General features: G+C 32.2%; 1 protein-coding gene across 14 annotated transcripts in view; it reads left to right on the top strand.

Annotated features, from left to right (window-relative positions):
• Tcf12 (transcription factor 12) overlaps positions 1 to 16,174 on the top strand; it is a 354,335-nt gene that overhangs the window by 50,378 nt on the left and 287,783 nt on the right. The gene's annotated exons all lie outside the window — the stretch shown is intronic.

The following is a 16,174-nucleotide window of genomic DNA, read 5'->3' as shown; positions in this document are numbered from 1 at the left end:
TGACCAGTATTGTTTTAAATTCAATATTTTTAGTAATTTAAACCAAAATTTAAAAAAATTCAACAAAGAGAGTAATTGAGTTTACTGGTTAAATGATAGAAATTTCTGTGTCTACGTGTGTGTATTAAACTGTTATGTATAAGGGTACTTCTTGAGAAGGTCACAAATTTCAAATTTCAGCACTGTGAGAATCACCTGTAGTGCCTTTTTTTTTTCTTTTTTTTTTTTTAAGTACCAGGAATTGCTTTACCACAGAGGTATATCCCCAGCCCTTTTTATTTTTTATTTTGAGATGAAGTCTCCTTAAGTTACTGAGACTGACCTTGAACTTGTGATCTTCCTGCCTCAACCTCCCCAGTTTCTGGGATTACAAGTGTGTTCTACTGCTTCCAGCTTATATGGAGGGCTTTTGGAGGAGATACAGACTATTGAACCCCATCACCAGGAATTTGTATTCATTGGGTTTGAGATAGTGCAGGTACTTAGAATTTGTGCTTCTGACAACTTCCCCTGAGATTTGAAACTGCTTGTTGAAGGACTACACATTGATGATCAGTGTTCAACAATTAAATAAAAATAAAAATAAAAGATATGTATGTATGTGTAACCATGAAATTTTTGATGCACAAAAAAGCTCTTCTCATTTTGGTTTATGATCAGTTAAAAGTATATTTAAAAGGTCGCATTTGCTTTATAGAGAATGATTGGAGCGTTAAGTTTGTTTTTAATTTGAACATCTATGACTCATAAATGATGATTTTTACTTTATCTAAATAAAACTGGTTTCTTTGTGTTATACTATTAATTATATGGATGAGACTAAACTTCAGAGTGAGACTGAAAAGAGTAAGTAAAGAAAAACTGATTCTACATATAGAACAATACACTTTTACAGAAACATTTGGTAAAATTACTTTAAAAAGCAAGTAAAATCACGACATTGTGATTTACTCTCCAGTGAAGAATTTCTGTTATTTGTCTATACCTGCCATAATAATTTCTTTTTTTTTTAATTCAGTAAGAAAAATTAAAAACTACTAAAGTAAAATACTGTTTCCTTCCTGGAAAAAAATAAATTAGGAAGAATAAAGGTCTCTTAGGCCCTTTAGTTGGGCTAACTGAATACATAGGCCAGTATTGTCTGATAGAACTTCTACAGCGGTGAAAATTTTTTTGTTTATTTATTTTTTTTACATCTGTGCTGTCAAATAAATGTGACCATTGAGCACATGAAATGTGACTAGTGTGTACTGAGCAACTGAATTTTAATTTTAAGTATCTAAAATTTGTATTTAAATAAACACATGCACCTGGAGGCCCTCTCATTGAACAGCACAATTCCAGGCAGTTTGGAATGAGACTAATCCCTTGTTATAAATATATTAATAATTTTTAAAGTATTTTTTTAAGTTGTAGATGAACACAATATCTTTGTTTTATTTATTTATTTTTTATGTGGTGCTGAGGATTGAACCCAGTGCCTCACATGTTCTAGGCAAGCATTCTGCCATAGTCACAACCCCAGCCCTATATTAATAATTTTTAAAAAGCATATTCAGCGTTTGGTTTGCTGATGTTTTGCTTTGTCACTCATTTTATTATTGTCTTTTTTCTTCGACTACCACTTCTGCTTCTTTTGTGTAATAGTAGCAGTTTGACTTACTTTCATGTACTAAATATTCCTAAAATTGAATCTTTAGGATTTGAAGGTTCTGGTTTAGAGTTTGTTTGCAACATAATAATATTTCTTTTATAATATTATTTGTAAATTTTATAGAATCATGTTTTTTATGAGTTTTTATTGTTTATATTAACTTTATTAAAATCTCTCCCATTGACTCTTTTGATTCTTAAAACAAAATTCTTTTTATTTTTATTTTGTTTAGCTTAAACCTGGAGTTATTCAGTGAATATTATTTGCTTATTTTGAAGTATGCATTATTGAGAGATAGGGAATGGTAGAGGAAATAGACCCTGTCATATGATGTGCTTATAACCAGGAGAGGCAAACATCCTGTTGTGATCATATTTGGAAGTGTTTTTAGGAAGCAAAATGTGTGAGGGAAACACATTGAATAGTCATATAAAAGCTGGAAGAATTGGAATAGACAAATATATGAATGGCAAGGGGCCAATCAAGAATCTTTTATAGATTTCTACTTTCTATATTTTTTGTTCTGTGACTTGACGGTAATGGAGATTGTGCCTCACAGTTCTTAGCAGTGTTGTGTACCTGCAACCATTTCAATGTTTTGAGGTTTTTCTTTGGTACGGTGTTAGGGATCAAACCCAGGGCCTCTTGCTTGTTGGCAAGCATTCCTAGCCCAAATCTTATAAACTCTTTTATTTTTTCAATTTTATTTTTTTAATAACTTTGTTAATTTTTTTTTATGTAGTGCTGAGGATCAGACCCAGTGCCTCACACATGCTAGGCAAGCGCTCTACCACTGAACCACAACTTCAGCTCAAATCTTGTAAATTCTTAATGCCTAATTTACACATCTACCCTGAAAATATTTATTACTTTTGTTTAGTTGAAGAAGCTTTAGTGAACAGTTTTAACAAGCGTTCTGTGCAGTGTAACTGAAATTTTCCTGTTAATCGTAGCAATGGATTTGTGTCTGTATTATATTTCCTTAGTGTTCCTCAGTTTGAAGGCTAGGTCATTAATAAAAGTAGAATGCTTGAAACTATTAGATTTCTATAGTCATAATTTGTATACATATCAACTGTTGTTTATGTCAAGACTTTATATAACAGGGTTCATGATGAAATAGTGGACACCAACTTTCATAAAATCATTTTGCTATGTAAAATACTTTTTGCCATTTATGGAATCTATTATGTTTTCATTTATGTTTCTATTTTACCTACAACTCATATTTTCATAAAAACTGTTATGATTAGTCAAAATTTCTCTCTCCTAATGATTCTTATATCCTTTTTGCTACCTACATGGTAGTTACTGAGTTTACTAATTTAGTATTAATATATGAATTTGTGATGCTATAGCTTTGTTCATCATCCTAGGTTGACAGCTTATTATATTGTGTTTTCCAAATGTCTCACACCTGCCATTTAGTACTCAGAAGAGCATTTTTTTAGCATGTAGTTTTTAGTTGAGTATCCTGAATGTGTAGAATGAAAATGGTTGAGGGACTTAACAAAATTGTTATAGTAAAAGCTCACGATCGCAAGAAAAAAAAAAAAAAGAAAAAAGAAGAAAAAGAAAAAAAAGAACCAGTTTTAGTGTTGAAATAAAGATGTAAGCTCTCAGGGAATTCTACATAAAAAAAATAACATTTAGGTCTTATAAGAACAGAGTTTATTTTTATTTCCTTTGGGGTCCTATAGTTTCTTGATTCAGGTTCCAAGGTGGGTGTGTTTGCCTTTTACTCCTGTTCTTTTTGCAGACTAATTTCTTCACTTATTTATTAGTTTGACAAAATTTATAACATCTCCAGTTTACCCACTATCTCTGTGTTAACTTCCTGATTCTAGTTCTCAAGATAGAGCATTTAGTGATTAATAAGCCAGTGAATTAACTAGTCTCGATTTGGCTACCTGTGCATATCTGATCCACTTAGCTTGTGGTGGGATCATGGTTATTGTTCACTGATATAGACATGGCTACCCTGATCTCATTCAATAGGGACTGTAAGTGATTTTGTGCATATGTGTATTTGAAAAGTAATTAAACAGATTCTCCATGCCATCAGTTCCTTTAATTATTTTTATGCATATTCATTAACAGACTTTTTAAAAGCACATATTATAAAAATATACAGTGTTGGGTGGTGATGTTACAGACATGATTGGAAGCCAGTGTAATCTTTGCCTCCAAGCAGCTCATAGTTTTAGCAGTAGGGGTGACACATAAACACTAATGTCATAGTGATAATAGGTAATTCTAATACAAGTGGACTACTTAATAGTCACATTAAACGAGAGCTCAGAGTTGGATTTCTATCCCTAAGAAAAACTGTGTGACCAGAGGTGGGCACAGTGGCACATTCCAGTAATCCCAGCAGCTCCGGAGGCTGAGATAGGAGGATCGAGAGTTCAAAGCCAGCCTCAGCAATGGCAAGGTGCTAAGTAACTCAGTGACACCCTGTCTCTAATAAAATATAAACAAGGGCTGGGGATGTGGCTTAGTGTTTTGAGTGCCCCTGAGTTCAATCCTTGGTACTAAAACAAACAAACAAAAAAACCCTACATGACCTTGAGTAAGTTTTTAAAAATATCATTATACCAATTTTTTTATTATTAGTTGTTCGAAACATTACAAAGCTCTTGACATATCATATTTCATACATTTGATTCAAGTGGGTTATGAACTCCCATTTTTTCCCCGTATACAAGATTGCAGAATCACATCGGTTACACATCCACGTTTTTAGGTACTGCCATACCAGTGTCTGTTGTATTCTGCTGCCTTTCCTATCCTCTACTATCCATTATACCAATTTTTAAAAGGAGAGTGGTATGTGTTTTCATTGTGGAACTTCAGATAATATACATGAAAGTGTTTAATATAAAGTATGAATGAAGTATGACAAAAAAAGAGTTTTAGTCTATTGACTGATTTCATTGCCTTTCAGTTCTAGTGAAGTTTTTTTTCTTTTTTTTAAACACAAAGATTGTTTTCCCTTTCTATTATGTGATGATACATTGAGAAGGTGGCTGTATGCAAGCCAGGAAGTTTTCCCTTACCAGAGAGTGACCATGGTGTGCCCTTGATCTTGGACATCTGGCTTCCAGAATTTTGGGAAATAAATATCTGTTTAGACCACCTAGACTGGGCCAGAGTAGTGGCTCGGTGATAGAGTGCTTACCTAGCATGCGTGAGGCACTGGGTTCAATCCCTGGCATCACATTAAAAATAAAAACAAAATAAAATAAAGATATTGTGTCCATCTATAACTTTAAAAAAATACCTAGTGTGTGGACTTAGTTATGGCAGCCTGAGACTTCTACAGGATGTGAGAAGGAGTTGGACCAATGTTACTCTCTTTGAAAATAAGGAAGAGAACCATGGAAAGTAGTCAGCATCTAGAAACTGGATAAGGAAAAGAAATAGTCACCTAGATCTATATGATAGGAACACAGTTTTGCCAATACCTTGATTTTAGCTTAGTGAGATATTTGTGACCTAGACAACTGTAGGATAATACATTTTTGTTGTTTCAAGCCACCGCACGGTGGGGGAGATTGTTTTCCTGTTCTTACTGGGAGAATATATTATTTTCTTAAGACTTGACCTTTGTATTCTTTTCATGTAAGACATAAATTTTGTTTCTGTGGGGCTGGGGTTGTGACTCAGTGGTAGTGCACTTGCCTAGCATGTGTGAGGCACTGGGTTCCCTCTGCACCACATAATAAATAAATAAACAAATAAATAATTTTGTTTCTTTGACAATATTGTACTTTTTATATTACTTATGTTCTTTTGGTTTGGGTAAGTTCTTTGACATTTTTCTGATTCTTTCCTTCTAGGTTCTTTTGCCTTTTTGTATTTATTTGTACTTTCTCATAGAATTTAATTAAAAACTTGAACTTTGTTACACATATTTGAAACTGTAATTTTATCCATAAGCATTCTTTAAAAAATTTTTTTTCTTAGTTGTTGATAGATCTTTATTTTATTTATTTATACGAGGTACTGAGAATCGAACCCAGTGCCAGGCAAGTGCGCTATGCTGAGCTACAGTCCCAGCCCACATAAGCATTCTTAAATGTGTATATGTATATTTTTCTAAGTTCCTTTATTTTAAAATCTATTTTCTTGAAAATCTATCTTGTTATTGTTTATATTGATATTATTGTTTTAATGATTTATCTGAAGTAAAATTACCTGCCTCTTCTGTAATCATGAATAAATACATATTTTTTCCCAACTCAACTACAGATTTTATTGTTTAGAAGCTTTAAAGTTACTTTGACTTTTTTTTTTTCTTTTTTATTCTATGAGAAATTGAACCTAGAGTCTTGTGTATGCTAGGTAAGCACTTCACTATGTCCTTAGCCCTCCTTTGCTATCTTAAAGTTTATTTTGTTGGAAAATCTGAAAATGATAATTATTTTGTTTCAGTCAAGACAAGAACATGCCTTTGACCCATAAGTCACGTACTGTTAAATATTCCGTCACATTTGGATGACTTGAATTAATGAGTATGCCACTTAATTTTTCTACTTGGGCTACTTCTCCCGAACGTCCATGGTATAGTTATATTTCTCTGGTGTGAATTTGGTACTTTACGTCGTCTTCTTTAATTACTCTTTTCTGGTTTGGGCCTCAGTAGTAATTGAAGCTTGCTCCTTATGAATCCAGAGACAGACTTAGATGGAAGAAAGAAACATGCGTTGGATTATCTGCACTAATTCAGTAATAGTTTTTTGATACTTTGTTTTGCCTTTCAGAATCTAAGCTGAGCTTGCCAATTTTGATCAGATGACCCTTCTTTTCAAATCAGAATTCCCTGCTCTATTGAACATAAGGATTCTATGTTTAAGGCCCGGTTTTAATTTCCTTTCCTAAACTTGAATTAAAAAAACCTTTATCCTGCTAGATCATCTCCTTTGTTTCATTTTTAAAAAAAGCCATGTTTACATTCCTCGTTTTCTCAATATGCTCACTTAAGCTTTAGAAAATAATCATTAATGGCCCTTAGTACATTTTTGTCTGCAATTCTATAATGCAAGCAACATGAAAATGTTTACCTGTTTTCAGATGTTTCTTTTGCTTCACTGGTCCCTTCTTTTGGTTCTCTTCAAGGATCACTCCCACACTGTAAATTTTCATAGTGTTAATTAAAAAAAAAAAAAAAGAAAAAGTCCAATTTCAAATTTAAAGGAATATGGGAATAGAAGGCAAAAGCCAGATGATAGCCCTATGTTTTTACAATAAAGAGAGTAATTTTTGTATGTGGTTAGTAAATTTTCTGTGATGCCAGTTTTTAAAATATAGTTCCAAAATAGTTTAAAAAGTGGAAGCATAAGTTAAGTATTAAGCTTTTCAAGGAGTCAGTTTTGAAGAACAGAATTGTTTTGGTATAAGTGTTGACATGCTTATTTTAAAAAGAATTAACTTTACTGAAGATGTTGTTGAATAATTTTAAATTATTGTAGTAACCAAAGATTGGTAGTTGTAACGAAAGATTCCATGTTTTTTTTTTGGCCCCCCATTAGGAAAATTTCCCAGTTAGACTTTTCAGGATCAAATTGAGTTTTCTGTGCCTTTGATTTTGGTCACCATTTAAGACAACACTTCAGACTTACTGAGGTCTTAAAAGTAACAATGTAAAGATATCAGAGGATGACAAGTTTGGTGAAGATAAATGCTGGTTCATGATATGTAGAGGCAGAGGCAGGTATTGTACATCAAGAGTGTCTAAAAGAAAATTGAAACTTGTAGTACTCATGAGATAACACCTCAAAACAAAAGCTTTTCTGCTTCTGAGATATTAATTATACAATAATACTCTGTCAAGAAGTGAAGAGGAAAAACATGATAATTGAATAGATGCAGGTCCGTTTTATTTATCTGAAAGATATACCTTTTACAGATCATGGTGCAAATTGATTATAAACTTGTGGGGACACAAACATACCTTTATTTTTAGAACCTCATGTTTCTATTATTAGGTAATTACAAAATCCTTCTTCAAAGTATTTTGTTTAACCCAGACAATGGTAGGCCCTCTTTCAAGTATAACAAAAGTAAAGGACAAAGCAGACCACACTTCAGTGACAGCTAGCTATAGGCTAGGCTATTATGTTGAAAAAACACTGCTCAGAAGACAAAGTTAGATCCCCACCCCTTTTTCTTTTAAAGAAGGGCTTGGGTTGGGGTTATAGCTCAGTAGTAGAGGCTTTCCTAGCATGCGTGAGGCACTGGGTTCAATCCTCAGTACCACATAAAGATAAACAATAAATAAAATAAAGGCATGTGGTCCATCTACAACTACAATAAAAGTGTGTGTGTGGGGGTGTTGGGTTGGAGCCTATCAGTGAAATGAAGGGATTAGTATAAAATTCTCTTAACAACACCAAGATTAAAAAAATCTAAACAACAAATAGCTTGTAATTTCTCTGACAGTAATTTCTGTGTAGTTCATTAAGTGAAATAAATTAGTCACAGAAAGATAAATACTGTATGACTATTAGAATTATCTCTGAAGCTCAAAGGTTGTAGTCAAACTTAATTCTCAGGGTATGATGGCAAGGTGCAAACTAAAAATTTTTAAGAGAATAATTCCTACCTATATCTTAGTTTTCTTATCAAGTGTGATCATGTATAAAGAAAAGCTACAAGGTTGTCTACCTCTTTGACATATTTTAAAGTACTCTGTGTTATAAAAAAGTAAGTGCCTTCATCTCAGTAGATAGTAAGTATTCAGTTGACTGCTGTATTTCTAGATCTATGTGGGGGAACCCTCAGACACTCTTTAAGGTATGATTTTTGTCCTAAAGGAAATTATGTTTCACTTTGGATATACAAGATTAATAGCTATGAAAAAAATTAAAATTCAGGAGTTTAGAGTGACTGATGTGTGAAGGTCATAAAAGTGCTGAAAATGAAAAGTAAGGATTTGAAGCCATCACTAATGTGATTTTAGACGTAAAAGGAAATGATATAAGATTTGTTCTACTTATTAAAGATAACAACAGGTTGTTATTTTTCTAGGTCTATTTATAAATATTATCCTATAATTTTAGATTCCTAAGAGACTAACATTTTATTTAGATTATTTTGTTGAAGGATGTTGTAAGAAAAGGATGCTTTATGAAAATGAGATCCATCTCAAAAATATTTTAATTTTAATTAAACTAAAATGATTTACTTTTAAAATACATATTTTTATTTCTTTTTTTTTCTGGGGATGTATCTTACTGGCAGGGTGCTTCCATAGCGTTACAAAAGCCATGGGTTCAATCCCCAGCATCAGCAAAACCAAAGCACTGTGTGTTTGTGTGTGTATTCTTTACTTTTCTGTGTGTGTGTGCGTGTGTGTGTGTACACACACACACACACACACACACACACACACACACACATATGTATATATATATTCTTTACTTTTCTACCTTTGTGGTATGGTTTAATGCTTGTCCCCTTCAAAACTCATGTTGAAATTTAATTTCCATGTTAACAAGATTAATATGAGACTTTTAAGAGATAATTAAGCCACAGAAGGGATTAATGCCATTATAAATGGGTAAGTTTGGCCTCCTTTGGCCCATTGCCTTCTGTCTTCTGGTACATGGGGATCCAGACAACAGTCTGTAAAATGCTATCTTGGAAGAACTGAATGGCTTCACTAGACACCAAACCTGTGTCATCTTGACCTCATACTTCCCAGCCTCCAGAACTGTGAGTTAATAAATTAACAGTTTTAGAAGTGATCTAGTGTACAGTATTCTGTTAGAGCAGCACAGAATAGATTGAGACACTTTTTTATGTTGGTATGCTGTTCTTAATGTCTTTTTTTGATACCTTGGATTGAGCATTCCCTCAGTTTTCACATATTGCGCTCATTACTATGGCAGTCAGATAAGTTGCCATCTCATCTGTGAACCACTTTCAGTTATTTTCTGTAAGATTTTGTAACTCTGCCAGTCATGTTTGATTATGTACTCATCTGGCTTTCCTCTTACATTTATGTTTTTCTTTAAGATAGATATTGTTTATATATTTATTTGGAATATCTGGCATAATGCTAAGCACATAGTAGATAGATTGTAGATAAATAAGTTACTTAAATTCACATACTAAGGAGTAGATTTTTTTTCACTTTTGTGGAAAATTAGATCTTTCATTTTCAAAGATCTTAGGCTATAAATCCTTAACTTTCTGTATTTTCAGTAATAAATTCAGCACCAATGGTGACTTAGAACATGAATTTATAAAAGTTGCTTGTTAAAACAGTTTATTGAAATAACAAGCTTGGCATAAGAGAGTCTTAACAGAAAAATTATGTTTCAGTAGTCCATTTTATGCTGCTGTAACAGAATACCTGAGTCTTGAAAATTATAAAGAACAGAAATTTATTCTCCCAACTGTTGTTTGCTGGTTCCAAGATGGTGCCTTGCTGAGATGAGGAGGAATGGTTATAACCTCATGTGGCATAAGAATAAGAGTGAACCTATCCACTCTAAGCCCTTTTCATAGCAACTTCAATTCATTCATGAAGGTAGGCCTCACCTCCTAACACTGTTGTATTGGGAATTAAGTTTCAAGATGAGTTTTGGAGGGGGGGAAAAACATTCAAATCATAGCACTTTATATATATTTTTACTGATTCTAAATTTAGATGTGATTTATTAATAAATTCATTTGATAAGTATTTATTGAATATCTGCTAAACTCCAGGGACTGGGGTAGACTTTGGTGGTATATTGGTGAGCAAGATATATAATAAGGTCTTTAAAAAGGCAACAAATGAATACATTGGGTAATTTAAAGTTTCAGATTTATTAGGTTGATATAATTAAATTAATTTTAGACAATCTTATTTTATATCTAATTAATATAATTTAATAATGTTAAAAACAAGTTTTAGAATCCATGTGCTTTTTTTGGGGGGCGGTACTGGGGATGAACCCAGGGGTGCTTAACTCTTGAGCCACATCCTAGCCTAGCCTAGTCTCACTAAGTTGTTTAGGGCCTCACTGTATTGCTAAGTTGGACTTAGACTTGGTATCCTCCTGGGTTGGGGCTGTGGCTCCACGGTATCCCACTTGTCTGGCATGTGTGAGTCACTGGGTTTGATTCTCAGCACCATGTATAAATAAAGGTCTATCAACAACTAAAAAAAAAAATTTAAAAAAGAAAAAAACTTGGTATCCTCCTGCGTCAAATTCTGAGCAGCTGGGATTACAGGCATCTACCACCGTGCTCAGTTTACTTTTTAAAAGTAATAAATTCAAAATTCTCTTGGTTTTGATGGTATTACATGTAATACTGAAGTTTTCCATAAAATCCAATTAGCCGGGGGCTGGGATTGTGGCTCAGCGGTAGAGTGCTCGAGCAGCCTAGCAAAATAATAAAGGCATTGTGTTGTGTCCATCTACAAAAAAAAAAAAAAAAAAAAGATTCTCTCCCTCTCTCTCTCTCAATCAATCTCTCTCTCTCTCTCTCTCTCTCTCTCTCTCTCTCTCTCTCTCTCTCTCCTTTAAAAAAATCTAATTAGCTTATTGAATTGGAGCTGACTCACCTTGCAATGACTTAATAATTATCTGTTTCATTTACCATTGTAAATTCAATAGCTAGGTTATTCAGTTGTCAGACAAATTTGCAAAATTAACTTCAGTAAGTATTAACCATAGTACTGATTTAAAGTTTTATATATATATATATATGGAGAGAGAGATATTTTATTTCTGTCAAGAAAATTTGTTAGTGATTTTTTTTCTGTTAGGTTTTTTTTTTTTTTTTTGGTTTTAGGTGGACACAATATCTTTATTTTTATGTGGTGGTGCTGAGAATTGAACCCAGTGCGTCACACATACTAGGTGAGCGCACTACCACTTGAGCCACATCCCCAGCCCCTAAAGTTATAGCTCTTTTTAAAATAAATAAATATATATATATATATCTCTCTCTGCAGGTGATTGTATAGAGCATGCTTTATAATGTTTTAAAGAAGATTGTATTCTCTGTAGAAGATAGATTAAATGGAATCTTCTTGACTAGTGATTATTTAAATTGGTTTAATTCAAAACAAATTTTATATCTTTGGTGAAAATAGTTGCTCATCGAATTTAAAAAATAAATGCTAATTGAAAAGTAGATATGTATGTGAATTACTTTTGAGGTAGCTGTTGAAATAGTTGTATGTGGTATGTGTTAGTGTGGGATTAAAAAGTGCAACAATTCTGCAAATGGTAGGGTGTATGTAGAAAAGTTACATGACTATATAGTAGCTTGGAAGAAATAAAATATTGTTATATAATGTTGTTATTAGAAAATAGTAGTAGTCTTTATAATACAAGTAATTCTTAAGATTAAAGATTCCTGGCTTGAATCTTTTCTGTGAATCTTGCTATGCTTTAGCCATGTCCTGTTGCCTCTCTCATAGTCAAATAAAGAAATAAAGAATATCATCCAGGTTAAGTCTTTCTTGGCAAAAGAGATTAATAAACATTAAAGAGAGGAATTAAGACATATGGATCTTATTCTGACTACTCTGTCTTTGAGATTAGAACTGATAGAAGGTTACAATGAGGGAAAGTTGTAGAGGGAAAGAAATTACATATACATTAAGAAAATGAAAACAATTACTCCCTAGTTCCTTGGTTCAAAACCTTGATAATGTATTTGTTTTAGAATTCACAATTTTTTTAAATTTTAAAAACCTGAATTAATATTATGTACTACATATTATGTAACAACCCCTAGATAACCCTATAGCAGGATCCTATAACCAAATATATCAATATTTCTGAATTGAAACACCAACATATACACAGAGCAGAATAAAGTAGGAGTATGATCACTCTTACTTCCATTCAAGTCAGGTTTTACCACCAAATAATTTATATAAAACTTTGTTTTTTAGAACTTTTTGAATTTTAGTTAAGGGGTTATGGACCTCTTTCTGTTTTACTCTTGAGTGTCTGTACAGGCTACTCTTATGAAGAAACACTGTTCTGTTTTGATTTTTATGAAATACATGTTTCTGGTGAAGTAATGTGTATGTATATGAACACATTTTTACATTATGCATCTATACAGACAGATGTATATCTAGATACAAATTTAGGAGAACTTTGTGCATGTTTTATTTGTGAGTGGGAGAGAGAGAGTGAGATAGTCAGGAGTAAATGGATTGCAGGGAGAGAAGTGGTGAACTGGGTCATTAGCACTGTTTCCTCCTTGTGCTAGGTCAGGTTTGGTTACTAATGTGTGAAATAAAACCTTGATTGTAGTTTCACAGCTGTGTTAGCACTTAAGCTGATCACTAACAGATTTTCTTGACAGAAATAAAACCTAGACATTCCAGGACTATGTAAAATCACCAATAAGCAGAATATTCCATATGCCACACAAAACAATGGTAAAAAAAAAAATTTGAAACAGTCAAACAGAATGATTTTGAACTACTGTTTTACTAATCTTAAGGAATTGGAAGTGTTTTCTGCAGTAGGTAGGTACCCAAAAGCTATTTCAACTTGCCTCTTTAATAACTAGTACAAAGCTTGAGCTTTAAGACAAAGAAATAAAGACTAACTGAACCAATTGAATAGATAGTAGGATTTAGGTAAGCAGAAGCTAATGATTCAAATTGGAAAAAGGCCTGGGCACAGGGGATTAACACCCCAACCATTATGAAAAGTTGCACAGGATCTCAGATGACCTCAAGAGGGTTGTACTTTTGTTTATTAAGAACTTTTGTAAGACTGTGCTAAGATACTATGAAGAATACTTGGACTCTAGTATTGTTTAACTACTTAAGTGCCAATAAATGTCAATAGAAATTACCATTATTTTTACTCAATTATGGCAACTTAAGGTCAGGCCCTGAATCAAATGAAATGAGTTCATGGGTTGGAATGCATGTATGTATTTCTTTTTAAATATTAAATATTTTTACAATTTAATTTAACATTCCAGATTCATATAAACATTAAAGTAGGATTATGATCACCCTTATTTCAATTTAAGTGAAGTTTTACCACCAAATGCACAAGAAATGTTTTCATTCCCTTCCTTTGCTTTTACAGTGCTTTTTCTCCAACCTTCTGTTCTTTGCTGACAACAGCAAGTGTATGTACTTTGTTAGATCAGTTAATGCTGATTCCTGCAAGAAGAAAACTCAGGAAGTGAGCTTAGACATTGTGAAGAGGAAGCACAAAGAATGAGGCAATTGAATGAGGAATATTGGAAGGATTATTTAAAAGTGTGAGTCATAAGCTGTATTAATATTAATTTCCCTCAGGTTACCAGTCTTCATATATGTATCATGGTTTATTTTACTTGGTTCATTTGTCCACATATATAGATGGTAGCAAGTGAGTACAAAATGGTGAATACAAAGAAAATTATCAAATTTTCTTTCAGACCAAAAAGCTTAATAAGTATGCCTGTAACCACAGTTCTTGTCCCATAACCACGTACGAATAAACTTGAGTCATGCAATATAAGATTATAAAATAGAAGACATTTAGTGAAGATAAAGCAGCTTTTACATAAATCTTTATTTACCACATGATGCATACTCGATGAAATGTATTTTTAAAGATTCCCTTTAGGATACCAACATTTATTCTGTTATAATAACCTGTTTAATTCTGAATAATTGTGGTTTTTTTATTTAAATAAAGAGCTCAATGATGAAAAAAAAAACATTTCCTGCAGTTTTTATTCCATGTTAGAATTTGGAAATTATATGTGGTAAAGCCAACAGGAACAGCTGTGAGACTGAGGGAATTTCAATTATGAGGTTTTTATTTTATTAATTTAAACTATGTTTTGGGGAGTGAACAGAAAGGGAAGAGGAAGATTTTTAAATCATGCCCAATAGTTTTTGGTTTTCTGTCTTTTCTTTATTAAGGTATAGATGGCTGAAACTTCAAATTTATAATATGGGAGATTTGTGTATTATTAGGTAATTCACATCCTGTTGGATTTTCTAAATATCTTCAATCCTTTTTAGAAACAGGTTAAAAAATATGTAACATGAAAATAAGATCATATTTATTCTGCAGGATTGTAAAACCAGCAGTCTGTATTCCAAAGATGAAAATATGGTTTTGTTCAGCACTTTAAATAAATTGACTTTATATTGCTGCTTACATTTCTGTTTTCTTTTGATAAATTATCAATATTAACTAAAATGAACTGAGTGTGTTGACAGACCAGGAAAAAAAAAAAGAGCTGTGTTGCTTAAAAAAAAAAAGCAGCTTTTAAAAATAAAACTTTACTCCTATAGACTGTTATGTATGATCTGTGTTTCCACAAGGAAATGTTGATTAAGTAGTTTCCATTTTGGTATTACAGTATGTCCTGTTGTAAGTTGCTGACTGTATGAAAATCTTTTAAGTCAAAAAAGCAGCTCAGCTTAAACCCCTACTATTCATTATGGCAGAAACCAGAAATAGAAATCCACCAGTTTTATAATCTTTTGAGTTCCTGCATATCTTTTAGAGTAAATTAGTTTTTTAAAGTTTTAAGAAAGGCTATTAGCTATAGAACTAAGTCACATTATGTATTCTTATACAAAAGGTCTTTTAACATATGATTTACTAAATGCAAATCTATAGTGGTGGTGGTGTTATTTTAAAGGAAACCTTAGCCTAGAATTAGTGCCAAAATTGTGTGTTAATGGAACTGTAAAATATATTGTTAAACTATAAAATAGGATAATTAAGTATAACTGACAAAACTTGTTTATATGTAGTACTTGTCAGGGTAGACTTATTTTGGATGTATTAAAAAGTTCAGATATCTTTTCTGTTAAATAAGTAACTCATCTGTGGATTTATTGAGGATATTTGACTAAGTTTTTGCCGGTAAGGTCAATACTGAATTTTGAATATGTCTGCTTGCAAAAGTGTAGTAGTAATTCAGTATAAAGTGAGATTAAGTTTTTGTTACTTTTTGTTAATGTTACTAACAAGTTCTGAGGAGTGTGACTTGTGTTTTCTGAATAAATGATTCAGTTTCTGTCAATACCTGGAAGAGGAAGGGAAGGAAACATCCTTATATCTGCTTTTTTATACAAAATTTAAGACTAGTCAGTGTTAAGTTGCTAAGTTATTATTTGTAGTAGTTTTGATACATGGCATGATCAGTAATTTTTACTTCAAAATTATTTTTATGTTTAATGAGATTTAATTGTGTACAGGTTAATATTATACTATAAAGGAGACAGAAATTTGAGTGGCACTTGGAAAGAAAAACTGTCATTTGTAGTCTGATGTGGCATTCAAATTTAAATTAGTGGTTTGGGAGAATTAAATTAAGATTTTAATATCATTTAGAAGTAAAACTTTTATGCCTTTTCAAGATAAACTAAGGAAATAAACCATAAAGCAAAGACTTTCTTTTTTTTTTATCAGATACAGTAAAGATGGGACTTTAAAAATGCTTTCTAATGTTTATAATACACCTTTCATTTGTCAAGTTAGAGTTCAATTTGTCCTATAGTATTTTATATATCATTTATATTTA

The sequence above is a fragment of the Ictidomys tridecemlineatus genome, chromosome 5, assembly GCF_052094955.1.
Source record: "Ictidomys tridecemlineatus isolate mIctTri1 chromosome 5, mIctTri1.hap1, whole genome shotgun sequence".
NCBI lineage: Eukaryota > Metazoa > Chordata > Mammalia > Rodentia > Sciuridae > Ictidomys > Ictidomys tridecemlineatus.
Note: the sequence above shows the minus strand (reverse complement) of the source record. Positions and strands in the feature narration are given on the sequence as shown.